At 36.2% G+C, this 20717-nt stretch overlaps 1 protein-coding gene and 1 pseudogene across 1 annotated transcript in view; one reads left to right on the forward strand and one right to left on the reverse strand.

The window, feature by feature from the left end:
* LOC103609532 (dual 3',5'-cyclic-AMP and -GMP phosphodiesterase 11A-like) overlaps nt 1-20717 on the reverse strand; it is a gene marked incomplete at its 3' end in the record, with an annotated part of 53614 nt that overhangs the window by 11739 nt on the left and 21158 nt on the right. The window lies entirely within an intron of this gene.
* Nucleotides 10230-11160, forward strand: LOC103609531 (annotated as a pseudogene).

Below are 20717 nucleotides of genomic sequence, written 5' to 3' on the forward strand. Positions count from 1 at the left end.
GGTTTTCTCAGTAAACCATCTGCTGCTCACTTCCTTATCTGCTGATTCCCTCCTGCTGGCTATATAAGCTGTGACCTTCTGGCTAATAAATGAGACTTGATCAGAATACTGTCTTGTCACCATTTCTCGCATCTCTTGTCCCATCCAATTCCCACTCCCCCCTCCAGGGTCTGTGTTGGATATCCCGCGGGTTGGGACATTTAAAAAGACAAAGTCATAAGGCCAAAAGCAATTTTTACTTTTCAGCAAAGGAACTGACCTCGATCCCTACATAGAAAACAGTAACTGGATACCTTTCTGACTCAGGATCTTGCACCTGCTGCCTCATCTGCACGGTCCTGAGTTAATGTGGTGCCACAGAACACAACCACAAAACGAGTCCTCACACTCAAGATCCACTCTGCCTACAGAAAACCAACCTCTACAGTCTGAGCTTTCATGTCCTTAAGAAATTGAATCATATTCACTCTCCTCCAGAATCCCAGCCAGGCCACAAAAGACATATTTTAAGGAACATAAGAAGCCTCAAAGCAAAAAGAAATCCATCTCTTTGCTCTTTCTCAGAAAAACCACTCGAGGCTCCCCAAGGTGGGAGCCAGAGTTAACCATATCTGGGTCTCAGACTCATGGAAAAGATGGGTCACCTAAGATCTCTTTTATCCCTCTTTATTTAAGGTCTCTATCCCCAATACTTTACAATAAATTTTACAGCGCTTATGATTCAGCCAAGAACTAGTTTTATTTTTTTTGGCCCGTAAGGGGATTGCAACCCTCGGCATGGTGCGCGGTGTGAGACCACACCGCACACCATGCCGAGGGTTGCAATCCCCTTACCACACTCAGCCAGTGAGCGCACCAGCCATCCCTATATAGGATCCGAACCTGCGGCCTCTGTGCTACCAGTGCCACACTCTCCCAAGTGAGCTATGGGGCCTACAAGGGTGACTTTTTAAACCAGAATATCAACTCCACCCTGGGTCCTTCAGAGCAATGATGTGCAAGCCTTGAAGTCTAAGCATGTTAACACAATGGAAATTATGTTTTCAGAACACATAGATGTGGAAATGACAAAAGCCCTTATTAATTCCATGATGCTTTCAAATGAATTTTTATCTGAGTTAGTGTCCATAAATTAAAAATTATAAAAGAAAGGGGATACAAAATATGAGTGTATATGTGGTATTTCTTCAATCTACAGACACTGTTAGCTGTGCACAGGAATAGAGTAATGGTTAGCAACTCTTGCTAATGCTGGAATCACCAGGGGAGCTTTAGGAAACTACTGATGGCTTAGCCCCACCCTGACCAATTACATCATAATTGGTGGGGGATGGGCTGTGTAGGGGATCTGACTTCCAGCTGTTGCCACTGAATTAGAGGGTCACTTAATAAATCCAAGGTCCCTGGGGTCTGAAGGGAACACATTGTAAACAATGCTTTAGAGCTCTCAGGGCAAGTTTGTTAGCTTTTGTTTTGTTTTATTTTTTTATATTTTCCATCCACTTTCCCCAAAGGCTTAATGGACTGGGCCTGCATACCTTTCTCAACATGCTGCCCCGCTAAAGAAAGGTTTGGAGACAAAGTTCAGTCCTTCATTTCATCAACATCCTCTTTCAAATGCTTCATGGAGTTGCAGTGTAGAAAAGCTAATGGGAATATGAAATATAAAGTGAGTAATCCATTGAAACTCGAACCAATAGGCTTCCAAACTCTCCAAAGTGCAAAAGAAAATTGCTTCCATTAACACATCAATTAGTAATACTCATTTAATTCCAATTCACAAAAGCATCTTCTTACAGTTATGACTTATTATTAGACCTCACTTATTTTCCAGAAAATGCTTGGAAGGCAAAGCTCTTGAAATTTTTGAATAGTCTTTAATGATTTGAAATGTACTATTTTGCTTTTCTCCATAGAAAGAACAACTAATTGTTCTGAAGTGACGAAGGTTTGAGATTATATTGCATGAAAACAAGGACACAGCATATGGTAACTAGATAGATAATGTTTTGGGCCTCCTAATTTTAGGAGAAAAAATGCAAAATTATCATTATTGTTCTTATTACATATTTACAGAATGTCATTGCTCCACAGTAAAAAAATCTTGTCTCTCCGAATCCTTTCACAAAGAGCACATAGAGTTCTAAAGAGTACAAAATACTACTAAAAAAATTTATGTTTTTGAAACTTCACTCTTTTATGGACCTGAAGTGGTGTCATTGGTGGTGAAGCTGTTTGTCCGTACACATAGGTCAGCTCTATCTGGTATATGTTGAATGGATGTGGTTTCATTTAAGTCTTCCAAACTGAATTAGTGGTTAACAAACACCATAAAATAACTTAACATGACATTTTGAAACAGTCATTATATCACCATGTTGAGTAATTTGGGGAATTCCCCCTTCTTCAGTTATGTCACTAACATAAACTTTGCTGATCTTATATCTCTGTCCTTCCTTTCTTAGTTGGCACCTTTCTTTGGTCCTGTCTTGTCATCATAACTATTATTATTTCTCTTTCCTACAATAAATACAAGTACAAATCTCAAGGCAAAAGGTGTAGGAAAATGGAAGAACCACAGCACAGCTGAAACCAAAGTCTGGGTGAGGTGGCAAAAAAGAAAATGACAAATTCTTAAACTGCTCTAATAGATAGCACAGATATTTATTACAGATATATTGTAAGTGGGGTTAAAATGTGACCCCATGCTCCTGTATGCTTTATGGTGTGTAATTAAAATGTCTGAGAAAAGCCCAGTACCTGAAGAGAGAGCTATGGGAAGGGTCAGCTAGCCAGAAGGTGCCTTTTTTCCTATCACAATGGGACCATCTAAGAACTGCAATGAATCAGGGAAACGAGGCTGTACAGGGGAACCAGGAAGGCCAAGAAGTCCACGAATATGAACAAGGGAATGGTCAGCATGCAGCCGCAGTTCAGATGCCAGACTAACAGTCAGGAACCAGGGAATACAGAGAAAGCCAAGGTCAAGATAGCAATGTAAGAAAAGCCTTCCGGGTCAGGAGTACAGATATACAAATGACGCACCAGAGACTTAGTCTCATCCATTTGTTAAAACCTAACAAGGATCACCTTCAACAGAGAGCTTTTTAAACTCTTGCCAATGCAGCCAATTGAGTCAACCTGAAAAGTGGCTCCAAAATGTAACTGATTTGTAGGCAGCCATATCAATTATGTACTGATCTTTCCCACATTTATGGCAAATACCATAAGTTCTAGTATCATAGTGTATATATTCTATTTTAATTACATATATTATTTAGGTTTCATTGTTAATATGTGGAAGGTACTATTCCTGTTTGAAAAGAAATTAATGTTAAAAAGTAATTTTTTAAAGTGTACTTTTAAAAATTCTAAATATTTTAAAACCTTTTTAAATGAAATGTTTTAAAAATGTTTAAATCATTCTTTCTTGTGAGAACATGATGATAATAGTACAGTAACTACTTGCTACTAAATTGTATTTCAAAGTAACAATAATTAAAACAGATGCTGTTCTAAAAATAGAAAAACTGATGAAAGAATAGAAAGTCACATATATGCATATACATGCACACATATATGCATATATCTGTGGAAATAAACTTATTTAGTTAACCACTAGAGTAGCATTTCAAATCAGTCAGAAAATTGGGGTTGAATTTGTTACATATTTAGGAAAAATAAATTTGATCCTTATCTCATATCACACATCAACATTAAATTCAAGAATATTAAGGAGTTAAATACACTCATCTTTTGAGAAATTGCAAAGGTAAGACAGAAAATTTATTCAAGCCCTGCCAAGACATATTTCTATTTTAGCAGGAAATAATAGGAGGTGGAAAAAAAGTTTTAATACTAATTATTATAGTCAATATTATGAAAATGCATGTATCCCACATATTATCAGGTAAATCCTAAAGTTGCCCTCAAAGTCAGTAGCCTTATGTTAAAATGTTGGCTTTCTTTTTCACCAAATCTTTAAACAAAACAGCCAATAAAAGTAAGATTAATTTCATTTCTTTTATTCTATTTCGGTTGGGATTCTTATTAAAATTGCAAATGGTCAAAAGTTTTCAGTAAGAGAATACTGGCATAATAAACAGCAAACTAAATCATCATTATTTTAATTGAAAATTATATTAAAACACTTTCATTATTTAAAGTTTCACATCAAAAATAAAATAATAAAAGAATGAAAGAAATATAACTGAATACTTATCTGATCTCATGATGGAGAAAGACTTATGAAGCATAAAATCAAAACAAAGAAAAGCACTGATAAGGGAAAACACTAGTAGATTTTTGAGTACATAAAAATTTTAAATTTCAGAAACTCAACAATAATATAAACAGAATTAAAGTAAAATGAACTGGGAAGAATATTTTAAAACACATATAGCTGACAAAATGTTAAATTCTTAACATACAGAATTCTTGCAAATTAATAGAAGAAATGAGCAATGGATAGGAATAAGAAATTAACAAAAAAAATGATAGGTTATAAACATGGGACAACTGCAAAGCTACAACAAAGTTAGTTTTTTCTATAAAATTGACAAAGATTAAAAATTTAAGATGTCAATATCTAGCTTTATTAAAAGTTTTAGGGAAATGTCTACTTTTGTACATTGTTGGTAAGAATACAAATTAGCGAATATATATGGAGGACAATTTGGCAATAAGTACCAAAAGCTTTTAAAACTTTTACTCTTCAATATGGTAATTTTATTTCTAAGAATTTATAATAAAGAAAAATTGAAAAACACCTAAATATTAAACAGGAAATTGATTATATTTATAGTGTATTTGCACTACCTCTAAAAAATGTGTTATAAATTATTGTTTTACATGTTATAAGTGATTTTATCATGACATGAAGAAAAGCAGTTTAGAAAGTAGTAAAGCTGGCATAGTTATTACCTGAGGGTAATGAGATTACCACCCAGGACAGCACTATAGCTTCAAAAGTGCCCTCCATAAAGACAGAAGTCATTATGTTATTGGATTGCCAGTAAAAAAGACAAGATATACCAGCTGACAGCCATCAAGATGAAAGTGGCTCAATCTTTATAAATAATACAAACGTATGAAAAACAGACACCATAGTACTCTATATTTTTAGCAGGATATAAGTAGCATGAGGCTAGCAGCAGGCTGATGGTCCTGTCATTTTTTAAGTCATTATCATCCTGGCCATAAAACTCTTTATCATAAAAATTATGCCCAATTCAACTGTTGCACAGAATGCCCAGGAACTTGATGATACTGTCTGAAAATCACAGAGAACAAAGAACAGAAAGATTGCCAAGGTATTACAGTTGGGCAATGTTCTGTACGTGAAATGGACGGATCCTTCAACTCTCTCAGTCTCTGACCCTCTCCACTTTTAAGTGTTAAACATCACCTCTTATGTGGCATAGCATTTATTATACTGGGAAATATCCTGATTTTCCAAAAGGATGAATACTGAAAACTAAAAACTAGTAGGCTGATAATGGTCCCCCACCAAAAAAAAAAAAAAAAAAAAAAAATCTCCACAAACTATTAAACCAGTAGATGTACATTTGGAAGAGAATGATATGAACAAGTCGTCCAGCCACAGCAGTGTGTTCGACCACTGAAAGTCCAGGCTAGAAAAACTCAGGCGCCTTCTAGTGGGGAAAGGACATGACACTGCTTCCCACTGACCTTCCAGTCGGATACCTGAGGCGGGCTAGTTCCATATACTTTCCCTTCCCCACTACAAGCCCCTGCATCCCTGAAGCCTTTTTTCCCCATCCCCAGGCCAGGTTCTCCATTACATCGGTGTCCACCCTAGTTTGGGTTGCAAATAAACACCAGTGTTGAGAGTACTTTGACTCTCTGCAGAAGTTACATAGCCACATGCTCCACAAAAAAAAAAAAAAAAAAAAAATGGGGATGTCAATCTCCAGCCCTCCAATTTGAGAATGGAAGTGACATATCAAACTGAAGGTGTCAACATGTGATTAGGTCTTTCAGAGGATGGATCCTATCAGCAGGAATCATTTGTAAATAGTCTGGATAGACACAAGAGTGGGCTCAACACCCAGGGTGCCTTTTCTGTGGTTAAAGCACCAAGGTTCTTTCTAAGAAATGCTTGTCAGGAGCCCTCTAACCAGACACTAGAGGACGGAGGCAGTGTGTTCTTTTTCGACAGCCTCATCTAAGTTATTGCACCTTGGATAGTTGGTTAGCCCCTCCTGGAACTGTTTTCCTGCCTACTGCCTTGTTCCAGAGCATTTTTCATAGCCAGCTAGTAAAATGCTGCAGTGGCCTTTTTGTGAACTAGATCAAGCACTTGGAAGAGTCAGCTAATTAAGCCATTCATCATATTTTTTCAGGTCTGGGGCTCTGCTGGGACAGAAAGACTAGACTATCGGTTAGTACTCACTCCTGTAGAAGCATCAGAATCAGGAGTCACTCTATAAATCTCAGTTTATTTCTGAGATGTTTCAGTAAAATGAGCAGCCAATTTGACCAACTAGAATTCTTCTTTGGTTTAGGATCTGCGTAGTATGGAACAACAGAAGCAGTAGAAACTACAGCAAACCCTGGGCTGCCCAAATCTACAAGACTCTCACGTACTTCTTCAGATAGAGTAATGATAGGCTTCCAACATCTACTGAAACTCAAACTGAAAAATGTCAAAGTGTCCCAGTTCCTCTGTCTCACTTAAGAAAGATTATCTTATAGGCATCGCTGGGTATTGTCTTCCCCACCATAACCCACCCACCAACATGCTCACATGCAAGTACATCTGATACGTCTGGCTACATTGCACCCAACAACAGGAGACTTTATATTATTAGTTTCAAGGAACATTTATAAAAATTGACCAAAAGCTAGGTCATTAAACCAGCCAATTTGAAATCCCCATGTCAAATAACTGGTATCATACATAACATATCATTTAATCCCAATGCACTTTAGTTAGAAACAGTAACAAAAAGATAACTAGAAAAACCAAATATCTGAAAATTTAGAGTATATTTCAGAATAACCCACCAATCAATTAAAATGGAAATTATAAATGCTTATAAAATATTAAGAAAAATACTTTCTAAATATTTAGAAAAATACCAAGATGATTATGTATTAGGTATCAAAACTGTGGGACACAGTTAAAAAGATTCTTAAAGGTTTAGTCTTAAATACATTAGAAAAGAAAGACAAGCTCAACTTAATGAAGTGATCATCTAACCATAAGGAGTTAGAGAAAAAGAACACCAAAATAAATTCAAGAAAATGGGGGGGAAATAGTAAAAATAAAATATTCGCATTAAACACACGCAAACACACACACACACACACCCCAGGTCCAGACACATTTCCAGGAAATTCTTCCAAATATCCAAGCATTGGGAAAGTTTAACTTATTCAAACTATTCCACACAATGGAAAAAGAAGGGCCCATTCCCCAATTCATCTGTAATATAACTTTGCTTTAAAAATCATACAAAGATATTATAAGATAAAATATATAGACCAGTCTAGCTTATGAACGAAAATAAATGCAAAACCCTTAAGATAAACATTTGCATAGAACAAACCAGAAAATGTACAAAAGCGATCATTTATTATGACAAGGTTAATGTTTCCTAGGAATGCAGAATTGATTTAATATGAGAAGAAAATCACGGAAATTCACCATATTAACAGCGTAAGGTGTAAAAAGCTCATATCCTAATAAAGGCAGAAAAAAATTTGATTAAATTCTTTATGCATTGTGATTTTTAAAATAATAGTAACAACCTCCTTAGCAAACTGGGAATAGAAGGGAGTTTCTTAACCCAATAAAGGGGATCTCAAAAAACCCACAGAAACGTTGAACCAAATGATTAAATTTGGAAAGCATTCTCTAAAAGATCAGGTTTAAGATAAGGATACTTGTTATTATCAATATTATTCTACATTATACTGGAGGTCCTTGCATAGTGAGGAGGCAAGAAAAATAAATAAATGGTAAAGAATTGTAAAGAAAGAAACAAAACCTTTATTATTTGCAGATGATTTTGTTGCTTAACATAGAAAATCTTAAATTACAAATAAAGGGCCGGCCCGGTGGCGCACTGCTACAGTGCGCCGCTTGGGAGCGTGGCAGCGCTCCCGCCGAGGGGTCGGATCCCACATACAGACCGGTTCCCGCTCACTGGCTGAGCGAGGTGCGCGGGCGCAGCACTGAGGGTTGCGATCCCGTTGCCGGTCCCGGTCCGGTACGGGTGTGACACTGAGGGTTGCGATCCGTTGCCGGACACGAAAAAAGACAAATTACAAATAAAACATTTATATTAAGAAGAGCTGTTAAATCCCAAATCAATCAACAAAAGTAAATTGCACTTCTAGAAACTCAACACAATTGACTAAAATTGTAATTTTTAAAAGTGTACTCTTTAAAATAGCAATAAGCATTTCAAAATATCTAGGATAAAATATAACAATGAATATGTAAGATTTTTATACTGAAAAATAAAAAAATTACTGAAAGACATTAAAAAATGTTATGAAAAACATCATATTATTGGGTAGAAAAACCAAATATGTTTTTAAAAAGTTAATTCTCTCCAAGTTGATCTATAGCTTCGGTGCAATTTCAGGCAAAATCTTATCAGAGTGTATATCTGTGTATGTGAAACTCAACCCACCAATTACAAAATTGAAAGAATAAAGGGCCAACTGAAGCCAAGAAATTACTGAGGAAGAGCATGGGGGGTTGGGGGAGATTCACCCTACTAGACATTAATACTTACACTGAAAATTAAGGCAGTGTAATATTAATACAGGCATAGATTAATAAACCAATAGAATAACAGAGCCTAGTACCAAACTCATTGCTATGGTTTGAATGCTGGTCCCTGTATTAGTCCATTTGTCCATTTTCTGTCACTCATAACAGAATACCTGAGACTGGGTAATTTATAAAGAAATGAAATTTATTTCTTACAGTGCAGAGGCCAGGGGGTGCATCTGGTGAAGGCCTTCTTGGTGGGAACTCTCTACAGAGTCCTGGGGTGACACAGGCAATCATATCACAAGGCTAGAAGAGAGCATTTTCATGTGCTCTCCTTATTAAAGCCACCACTCCACACCCATGATGACCTATTAATCCACTAACCCATTAATGGATTAATTCATTCACAAGGGCAGGACCCTCAGGATCCAGTCACCTCCTAGAGACTCCACATTTCAACACTGCCACATTGGGGTCAATCTTCTACATAAGTTTTGGAGAGGACAAGCACCTCTCCTTCCTCTCTCTTGCTTCCTCTCTCACTGTGTGATCTCTTTGCACACACAGGCTCCCCTCCACTTTCCACCATGAGCAGACTCAGCGTGAAGCCCTTGCCAGATGCAGCTGCCCCAGAATCGAGAGCCAAATAAACCTCTTTTCTTTATAAATTACCCAGTCCCAGGTATTCTGCTACAGCTGCACATAATGGACTAATCCACCTATGCATATATGGAAAATGAATTTATAACAAAGCAGGCATTATAGATCAAAAGAAAACATGAACTATTAAATTAATGACCCTAGGTCAATTGTTGATAAAATGGAATTGTATCTGTATTCTACATCCTAACAAAACAATGAATTACAATTAATTAAATACTTAATATAAAACCCAAATTAAAAATTTTCCAAAGACAATATAGGAAAATATTTTTCTTTATAACCTACGTGTTTCTTCAACAAGAACCCAAAAAAGCAAATTTTAATAAGATCAATAATTAAGTTGTATTAAAATTAAGAACTTGCGTTTGCCATTGAGTGAAAAGCAATAGAAAAGAAAGATATTTGCAATAAATATATATATAAAGAGCTCCTACAAATCAGTAAGAAAAAAGAAAACTCAATGGGAAAAATGGGCAAATGATATGGACCAGTATTTCATTCAAGAAGAGGAAACACAAATAATATAAACATACAAAGAAGATGGTTGAGGGGACTGTCCTCAGGGTTCACCCAAGAGAATTTGCCCCGCCTCATGCTTTCACATCCACCACAAGTGGCCTCTTCTTTTTCTAGCTGGGAGGCAAATGAGAGCCCTGTCCATGAACCAGGTGACCATGGGGAGAATGGGGTTGGTAGGGAAAGCCAGAGCTTGTGTCCCAATGGTCCTGGTGGTGTTAGCCTAGTACACACTCACTTGAAGAGGAAGATGCAGCAGCAGAACAGATCATAAAGATGAACACTAGATAACTAAGAAATGACTAGTTAAGAATCTACTATTATGACTAAAATGCCAAAATTCCAGAAACATTCAATTTGCTCACAGAATGCTACAAGGGTAGAAGAAATTATCTATGGTCTTCTCAAAGGAAGAGCTGCTATACTTCAGATAATAATGGTCTTTGATATGACATTAAGTAGATTTTCCTGCAAAAGGAAAAAATGCCCAACATGCCAAAATATTATTTACAACTGTAAACTGGTTACAGATGAATATTGAAAAAAATCGTTCAACTAAAAGAAAAATGTTATGTATTGAAGTTGATCTTATTCTTACCATAGAAGAGAAGTACCTTTATATGGTAGAATGGTAAACTAGAACCACATAATTTGCTTGTTGAACAAGTTTTACCGAATGCTAAACTTAAATTATTAAAGAATCTGACATTATGTTCAAGAAAGAATATGAGAATTTAAATAAATTAAAATAAATTTAAATCACACTGTGGATTGTTTAGGTAATGTACTACAGAAGGTCATATGTCAACCTGGTGTTACCCAAATTCCAAAAGAGCATTCGGTTTCATGGATTTTGATGAAAATGGGGTTCTCAAAGGACTTAAAGGGGAATTAATTCATTTAACAAAAGAGACAGAATATTTCAATCAACTAAAAAACAATAGTAACATAATCCTGTTGGGGGACTCCCAAGGAGATTTAAGAATGGCAAGTGAAATAGCCTTGTCGAACACATTCTGAAAATTGTATATCCAAATGATAGAGTGGGTAAATTTTTAGAAAAGTACATGAACTCCTATAATACAATTTAGTACTCATTGGAGGTAGCCAACACTAATCCGACAAAAAACTCTATAAACAAGCATTCTTTGGAAACACCTCTCTCCACTGGAGAAATTGATACAAGAACTGCCCTTCTGTTCATCTTGCTGAAAGACTCCTATTTATGAAATATTTCTGCTCCTGAAGTTTTTCCCTTATGTTACTTCTGTAATTTTCAAATATGTTGCATCCATCAGCTGGAGGTTCCATTGCCTCCAACTCTTTCAACACATTCCCCATCATATTTTTTAACAGACTAAGAAAAAAAAAAAAGCAAAAAACCTTAAATCTAAAATTAGAAATAACTCCTACTTTTCTAAAGTTGATTTTTTAATTTACTATTGTCATGTATTTTTGAGGATTCTTTTTATACTGAGAAAGTTTATATAAGTTTGAAAACAAGTTTCATGAAATGGTCAAATAATGTGCATGATTTTAAGTGTTGCTGTTTTTGTAATTGGGTAAATTATTTCCTGGAGGGGGAAATGTATTATTGACCTCTTTAATTATCAGGAAAATATAAATTAAAACCACAATGAGATGTACCATTTTCAACACACCAGATTGGCAAAAATTTAAAAGTCTGACACTGTCAAGTGTTAGCAAGAATATAGAGCAATAGGAACTAACACACATTGCTAGACGGAGTATAATTGGTACAGTTACTTTGGAAAACATTTTGCTGGTAAACTTGACATGTGCATTAATTATGACCCAGAAATTCTACTTGTACATATACACTCCAAAGAAACTCTTGCACAAGTATGTTTCCTATTGCTGCTGTAACAAATTACCACAAATTTAGTGGATTAAAAGAAAAACAAATCAAGGTTAGCAGGGCTTCATTCTTTCTGGAAGGTCTAGGGGAGAATCCATTTCCTTGCCTTTTCTAGCTTCTGTAAGCTGCCCACATTGCTTGGATGATGGCCGAATCCTCCATCTTCAATGTGCTTCAAGGCGGTGCAGTATCTTCCAGTCTCCCTAACTCTGACCTTCCTGCTTTCCTCTTATAAAGACCTTTGTGTTTGTATCAGACACACTCAGATAATCCAGGATAATTTCCCACATCAGGCTCCTTAACTTAATCACATCTTCAACTGCCCGCCCCCCCGTCATATAACATATTCGCAGGTTCTGAGGATTAGGATTGGGACATCTTGGGCAGTGATTATTCAGCCCACCATGCAAGTAAACCAGCAGATGCATACAAAATGTTCATAGCAGCCTTATCTATAATAGCAAAAAAAAAAAAAAAAGAAAGAAGAAGAAAAAGGAAAAAAACCCAAAGACTATACAGTAATGGAAATTATTGTTACATGTTTCAACATGAATTAATCTCAAAAACATAATGTCAGGCAGAAAAAGAAACAGAAGGATACACAGAATGATTCCATTTACACAAAGTTCAAAAGCAGGCAAAATGAAATTGCATATTGTATAGGAAAACATACACAAGCGGCAAAGCCATGGTGCGGGGGAGTAAGGGAATAATCACACAGTACTCAGCATGATGAAAAAAGGGGTGGGGTCGGGAGGGAGGATAATGTTGTAAAGAGGCAGCAGAAGACTCCAGTGGTAATGGCAATGTTTTACATTTTAATCTGGTGTGAGTACAGGATGTACATTTTATTATTATTCTTTATGATATATAAAATAAACACATATAGACAACATATATATATGTTATTTTCCCATTTGGATATATGACACATTTCACAATTTTTAAAAGGCAATGGACGATACAATGAAAACTTAAGGACCAAAGTTCTCATCATTAACAGTATGTTCAGCGCACATGGTTTTTACTTTAATTTGCAGAGTTCTAAGGGTTATACCGTAGCAATGTGCACCAACAGTTAAGAACCCGACTCTCTTGACTCTCTCGTTATGTTCACGGAAACACTGTGGCTTAACCACTAACTAGAAATTTACTCCATAGAATAATCGGTACTACAATTGAATGTCTGTTCAGAGATGCACACCTCAACTCGTTCACTTTCCTTGATCTTTTACGATGTCTTGGCATTACCATTTATTAAGAATAATCTACTAAACAGAGTTGCCTTCCTTCTCTGCAATTCTTTCCACGTTGTTTTGTTTGGGTAATTTTTATGACTTCCTTGATCTTTTACGATGTCTTGGCATTACCATTTATTAAGAATAATCTACTAAATAGAGTTGCCTTCCTTCTCTGCAATTCTTTCCACGTTGTTTTGTTTGGGTAATTTTTATGACTCTGATACTAGTGCCTGACATGTAATTTAAAGTTAATTTGATCAAAAATTATAGATTGATTAAAAATGAGAATTTGTCATTTCTCCAAAGAAGGCATATGCAGTATTAATGTTTGACTGGCTAAAACCTACAATAAACTATTTTCATACAAAATTTTTTTTTTCAAAAATGGCAGAAGCCAATGTTATAGATTGATTAAAAATGAGAATTTGTCATTTCTCCAAAGAAGGCATATGCAGTATTAATGTTGGACTGGATAAAACCTACAATAAACTATTTTCATACAAAATTTTTTTTTTCAAAAATGGCAGAAGCCAATATTTATTTTAAGTCCACATGGAAAGCTTTCCAGTTTTTCCATGACACTTTGTATAACAGATGCCATCGCCAAGTTATCAAAAGCACTTACTTCTCCTTTTGAAGTACTATCTGTCCAGTTTAACACCTACCCTTTTCTCCACAAAAAGCCAATAATTCAAGTATTATTCCCCTAGATGTTACAATATAGTTAGGTGAACCTGCCTGTGAATGTAGGGACTACCTTGAGCATAAATTTCTGATAAGACCATATTTATTTTCTGTCCAAAATGTTAGGAGATCACACAAAAGTACTTTTCCCACATAAAAGGTTTTTGCTTTCTTTTCAAAAAATTTTAAAGGAACTGTATAAATATTACTATTATTTCTTTTCTCTTTTTCTAAAGGTACCTACATAGTGAGCATGCTTTCTTGTATGAGGAAAAGGGACAATTAGTAAACATGGCAGTTTTCTTATACAGCCCATGCTGGCTTCACACACCACATAAATAGTTTCTATTCAACAATTCTAAAGATATCAATAATGAAATAAAATCCATCCTAGTTATATATTTTGTCTCTTCTATATTTATTTAAAAGATCTAACACAGAACTCTCACCTTACATATACAATTTTAAAGAGTAGGTGGCTAATCAAAATTAATAAAATTGAATGCACATTGGAAGTTATTAAAGTGTGGCTAATCAGTTTTATAAGATATACCTTCCATTCTCTCCACAATGGGCCTCAGTATGTGATTTTAAGTACATTCATATGTTATCAGTATATAAGACATTCTGCTGTGATTTAAAAATCCTAACAGTATAATAAGATAGCCTCCACTAAGCCTTTACCTATGCAATTATCAAGTTGCATAGAAGTTAAAAAATAGGAAAAAACTACAGTTAGTGGCAAGAGGGCTTAACCAAGACATTGTTTTTGCTATAAAGCTGCTCTGTATTAACCTCATGCTAAATCATAGTATCAGGCTACTAGAGGTAAAAAAAACTGAACAATTCACCAACATTTCCCAGAGCTTCTAAGCAGTCATAACACCCATCTCCCCCTTGGCTGACATAATATTTTAACCAGAAATAAGGTAACTTTTTGATCACATTTTTGCATTATTGAGGGTATATCTTGTGGGTTTAATTACAACTCAACATTGACAGGTGTGGCTAACAGAGGATTTAGGTCTCCTCTATTTTGTAGTCCAGGATATCAAGGAAATACGAAAGTCTTCAAAAAGTTTACGGAAAGATTTGTATTATCTTGTATTTCAATTTTTCCACAAACTTTTTGAAATACCCTTGCATATCCAAACACAAATGACAGAAGACTCTAATGCCTTTAATGACACTGCTCTTGTCAAGTGTTAAGAACATTTGGAAATTGAATATTAAATTGAACAGTAGGTATTTTACATATATAGAAACTAAGGCAATAAAGAGTTAAGCAATGTGCCAAAGGCCACTGGCAGTAAGTGACTGAGACTGGATATTTGTAGAGGGCTGCTTGATTTTCCAAACCCAAACAAAATATTGTGTATTCATATTTGATATGCCATGTGGTCTGAATCTTAGTTGTAAAAACTTGAATGGACTTTGGTCCAGATCCACAGGGACTAGAAAGATTTACAGTTGGAATAAAAATTTTCTCTTTTTTTTTTTTCAGTCTTGTGCTTTTAAATTTAATCTCCATGGAGGACTTAACACCCTTAGTAATTCATCAGGACTAACTCAACTGTGAGATGTGGAAGGACATGCTGAGGAACAGCAACTGGTCTAGCCCCTTTGACCACTCTCTCCAACTATCCACCTAACAGTGTCCTTAGCATCTTACACCATCTTTTCAGACTGGCCTCTTGCTTGAGATAGGATGATGTCAGCTCGTAAGTTTCCTGGACACAAATTCCTTAAATTCAACTGAAATAAAAGCATATGAGAAATAATTCTGATAATCCATATATTACAAGTAACTGATTTAGAGCTGTAGTGATCAAAGATAATACAATTGCCTTGTAAACGTCACAAGAAAGAGCTCCCACAACTAAAATACTCTTCTAGGAGATGGTCCTGCAAAATCAATACATAGTGTCCAAGGTTCTTGGTAAATTTCCAAGGAAAGGTAAGTATCTTTGATGGGTCAGGACAGGAAGCCTAAACTCCATTCCTGTCTCCTCTCCCAGCCAATCAAGGGCTCAGGACACTTGGTCTAGATCCGTGTGTGGTACAACGGAAGCCTTGGTTAGGTGTAAGAATGGGTATCACGTGCTATACATAGGTCAGAAAATGGAAGAGGGTGGCAAACAAAGAGGTAGCATCTGAAAAAAGGCCAGCTCAGGAAGCTGAGAAGATCATGTAAAAAGCAGTCAATCAAAGGAACAAGCAAGAGAGATAATCTAGGTACACTGTTTCAAAGAAGACTGGGAAGTTCAGAGCGTGTGGTGGGAGGCAACATCTAGAGCAATTTGCTGGGACGAGGGGCTGCTGGCCTCCTTGGGCGTGGGTAATAAGCACCCATTAAAGATGCTTTTATAGCTTTTTTTTTAAAGACGATTTTATAGCTTTTCTTTTCCTTATACAGTATAAAAATAAATTATAAGCCTTTAAATACAGTTTCTAACTAATGTTGCCATAAAGACAATTTCTGTCTGTGGTTCATGCAATGTAGCCTGTACTATTACAATTATACCTGGCTCATATTAGGTACTTAGTTCCCATTTGTGAGATGGAATTTAAGGAATTGTATGTTTTTCGATAAGAACCAATGCTATTCCCCTCACAGTATGTGTCACAGACAGATGATTCATGCTGATGCCTTAAAACCAGTATGAATTCCTCAGGAAATTTACACTGGGCCCTCCTTCACACTAAATTCAAAATATTAGTCAAATCCTGCAGTGCTAAGTATTAAAAGTTATAAAACCATACAAAACATAAATAAAACAGTAATAAAAATATATAAATATAAAACCATCCAGAAAAGACAGGTTAGGATTCTTTTGACACCAAAACTTGCTTTGAAGAGAGCAACGAGATAATCTGACTTTGCAGCAGCAGAAGGTTTGTGACTTTGGTTTTCCATCTTGGTCTTCTAAACCAGCAGACAAGTAGGAGACATAAATGTCATATCAATTACTCCAGCCCCACATATGATGAGCAAGCCTTTAAAACAGGTACTAAATGAGGATTGTGATCAGTTTAAATTGTAAAGGAATTGAGGTGATAATGTAACTTATTGACTCCTCAGATAATAGCAATGACGGCTATCATTTACCAAGAGACTTGCACGTAACCAGGTATCGGTGCCAGTGTTTTACATACATAGAATATTCACAACTGCCATGCAAAGTGGGCATTACTGGCCTCATTATACACATGAGGAGCCTGAGACTAAGAGAGGCTAAGTAACTAATGTTAGTAATTTATCAATAACTGAGCCAACAGGCTAACTCAGAGATACCTGGGTCGAAAGCTTGGGCCCTTTTCACCATACTGTGCTACTTTGAAGAGTTAGCGATTTGTGCTCAGGTTCTCTGCCCATGTTGGAGTTAAATACAGCTCCAACACCATAAAAAGACCTGTCAGTTGTAACAAACTGTAGTTTATGTTCAACCTAATGTACTGTAGCACAGTCAGAAGTTAATACTGCCTGTCATTCCTCTTGTCAGCCAGTGCAACACCAGAATACTTTATCTTTTCCAGTCTATGATTAAATATATTAGCAAGATTGGCTTCAGCAGAAGAAAAACACAGAAGAAATAAAGTATCTCCCCCCAAAACTTAAAGCTTTGGCTTCATGAATTATAAATATCTTTTCCCAGGTGCATCCATTTCATAGAAATGATGTAATGGCCAAAGAAAATGAAGCCAGAATCCTCATTTTAATTTTCCAAAAACAGAGCTGACCAGTTAGCTCACGTGGGAGAATGTGGTGCTCATAACACTAAGGTCAAGGGTTCAGATCCCATTACCAGACAGCTGCCAAAACAAACAAACAAAAATTAAATTAAAAAATAAATCAGTAATCTTTTCCAAAAACAGAAAGTTGATATGTATGAGTACAATGTATAATTTCCCGACATAATCCCTTGAGTTAAGCCTCTCGTGATCATGGTCACATATGAAGTTCTTGTGAGTACAATGTATGATTTCCCGACATAATCCCTTGAGTTAAGCCTCTCGTGATCATGGTCACATATGAAGTTCTTGGGAGGTACAAAAAATACTGCATGTGGTGACAGAAGTCCTGAATTCCCTTTCTGACACTGCTACTTTTTAGCCCCAAAACTCTGGTCTATTTAACTTCTCTAAGCCTCAGTTTCCTCATCCTCTAAATGGTGATAATAATTCCTATCTTTCACAGCAGCAAGGATAAATTGCAACAGTACATACTGAAGAATTTTATAAATCATAAAGTGCTACACAAATATACCATCTCATTCAGAAAACAGAACAGGAATCAGATGAGAAGCATTAAAAACGCTCCATTTCCCAAATCCTGTTACCACAAGGCTCAATTTACTTCCTATCTTGAGTTCTATGAGATTTTCCTAGACATTATTTCTGGGATGTTATCCCCCACCCCACTTATTATTTTTTATTGTTTCAGTGGGTGTCTGTTCCCAGCAATCGAACCAATCCATGACTAAGGCAACAAACACCGCCAAGGAACATCCCTTCTAGCCAAAAGCAAAGAGCTATTGGACCGATAGATTCCTGATATGGCTGTAAATTCAGTGCCCTACTTACAGTTCACCTATAAGATATTACAGTTTCCAAAAGGTTTCACAGTAAAAAGAAATGTGCAATTTGTTCTAGAACAGGTTGCTCACTTACACACACCAGAGCTTCAGGTTTTTTCTCACAGACAAATGTACATCTCTTACCTTACAATGGATATGTGCAATTATAAGGTCTGCAGAGAGCAACTCTAGCTATGCCTTTAGTATTCTCCATACTTCTAAAATATTATAGGAAATCTGTTAACAATTTCTTCCAGTTAATTCCTAATGATATAAACAGATTCCTTCCCAGCAGATTTTGGTACTGACCAGTTGTAATGAGAAATGAAAGCTTTCAAATTTAAAGGAACTAGCCATGCTGCATACTCACAACACAGCTTCCAGAAATATCAATTTCTGGTCACAGTTGTCTCACAACTTTGGTAAAGAACATTATAAAGAAATGTGCAATTTGTTCTAGAACAGGTTGCTCACTTACACACACCAGAGCTTCAGGTTTTTTCTCACAGACAAATGTTCATCTCTTACCTTACAATGGATATGTGCAATTATAAGGTCTGCAGAGAGCAACTCTAGCTATGCCTTTAGTATTCTCCATACTTCTAAAATATTATAGGAAATCTGTTAACAATTTCTTCCAGTTAATTCCTAATGATATAAACAGATTCCTTCCCAGCAGATTTTGGTACTGACCAGTTGTAATGAGAAATGAAAGCTTTCAAATTTAAAGGAACTAGCCATGCTGCATACTCACAACACAGCTTCCAGAAATATCAATTTCTGGTCACAGTTGTCTCACAACTTTGGTAAAGAACATTATACAAAGATGTTGTTGAATGGATCATTAGTCACTGTTTACACACCACAACAGAGGCTTAAGAAGACAAATTATGGCTCCAACAATCTAGGTTTAAGTCCTGGCTCTCCAACTTAATAGCTATGTGACCTTACGGATGTCACTTAAACTCCCTGTACCTTGGTTTCTTCAACTGTACAATGGATTAATAATAAACCTCTGTCATAAAATAGCTATGAGAAATAAGTGAGTTAATATATGTGTAAGATAATAACTGGCACGTGGTAAGCTCCTTATATGTGTTAGATACTACTACTATTACTATATATATATTTTTTGCCTTCATAGGTGTTAATGGGCTACACTGCAAGCCATGAAATTTTCTGAAGTGTCTTGTCCCAAACTTTCCAAACATGATACAGTAGCTGGGCTCTTTGCATGTAAATAATATCACCTGATGTCCATGGATGTTAATTGAGAAAACAGCTTCTGGAAGGCACTCTAACAGATTTTTTTAAAAAATCCTATTCTATCAAGAAACCTTTTTCTTTCATGGACAGGAATACTTCCTTGAATGTGTGAGCAGAACCTGAGTATAATCCTTAATATCTCCTATAGTGGAGAAAGTGTAAATTGTGAATGGAGTCAGACAACCTGTTTGCGTCTGGGCTCTGCCACGTACTAGCTGTGTAAACCTGCGCAAGTTACTAACCCTTTTAAAGTCTAACTTCCTCACATGTAAAATGTGGAAAGTAATGATATCTATTTCACACAGCTTTGTAAAGATTAAATGAGATAACTAAATCTTAGCAAAGTGCATAGCACATAACATTCTGAATAAAAGTTATAACTATTAATTTTTCTTTGGTTTGGTTGGTCCAGTTGATGTGAACTCTTTGCCTGTCTTTTAATCAAAAAACAAATTATGTGAGCAGCTGCTCCTTTCAGGCATATAAAATGTAAGGATGAAGTCTTCTCGGCAGAAAACTTTTCTTATGCCATTATGTGTTGAATTTAGTTCACTTGAGAGGTATTTTTGGGAGATTTTATTATAAACCTTATAATATGGAACAATCCTGAAAAAGGTTGTCTAAGAAATTTATAGCAATATAATGTTGAGAAAATGGTTGAGCTCTATAATACAATCATCATTGCTTCCTTTCTACTTAGGTTTCTTGTTTGTTTTTTTATACAGGTTGGGACCAGAAGAGTTTCAGATTTTGAATTTTTTTCGGATTTTGGAATATTTGTGTACACATGATGAGATATCTTGGGGATTCATTTACGTTTTATATACACCTTATATGCATAGCCTGAAGGTAGTTTTATGCAATATTTTAAATAATTTTGTGCCCAAAACACCAGCACGCTGGGGCCCACCTGGGTACCCGAGGCATGGAGAAGGGGACTGGACCCTCCTCTCACAACCAGACACACTGTGCCAGTACCTCGGGGCCCGCCCAGGGACCCAGGACATGGAGAAGGGGACTGGACCCTCCTCCCACAACCAGGCACACTGTGCCAGTACCTCAGGGCCCGCCCAGGGACCCAGGACATGGAGAAGGGGACTGGACCCTCCTCCCACAACCAGGCACACTGTGCCAGTACC

This window comes from Galeopterus variegatus, unplaced genomic scaffold, assembly GCF_000696425.1.
Source record: "Galeopterus variegatus unplaced genomic scaffold, G_variegatus-3.0.2 Scaffold9725, whole genome shotgun sequence".
NCBI lineage: Eukaryota > Metazoa > Chordata > Mammalia > Dermoptera > Cynocephalidae > Galeopterus > Galeopterus variegatus.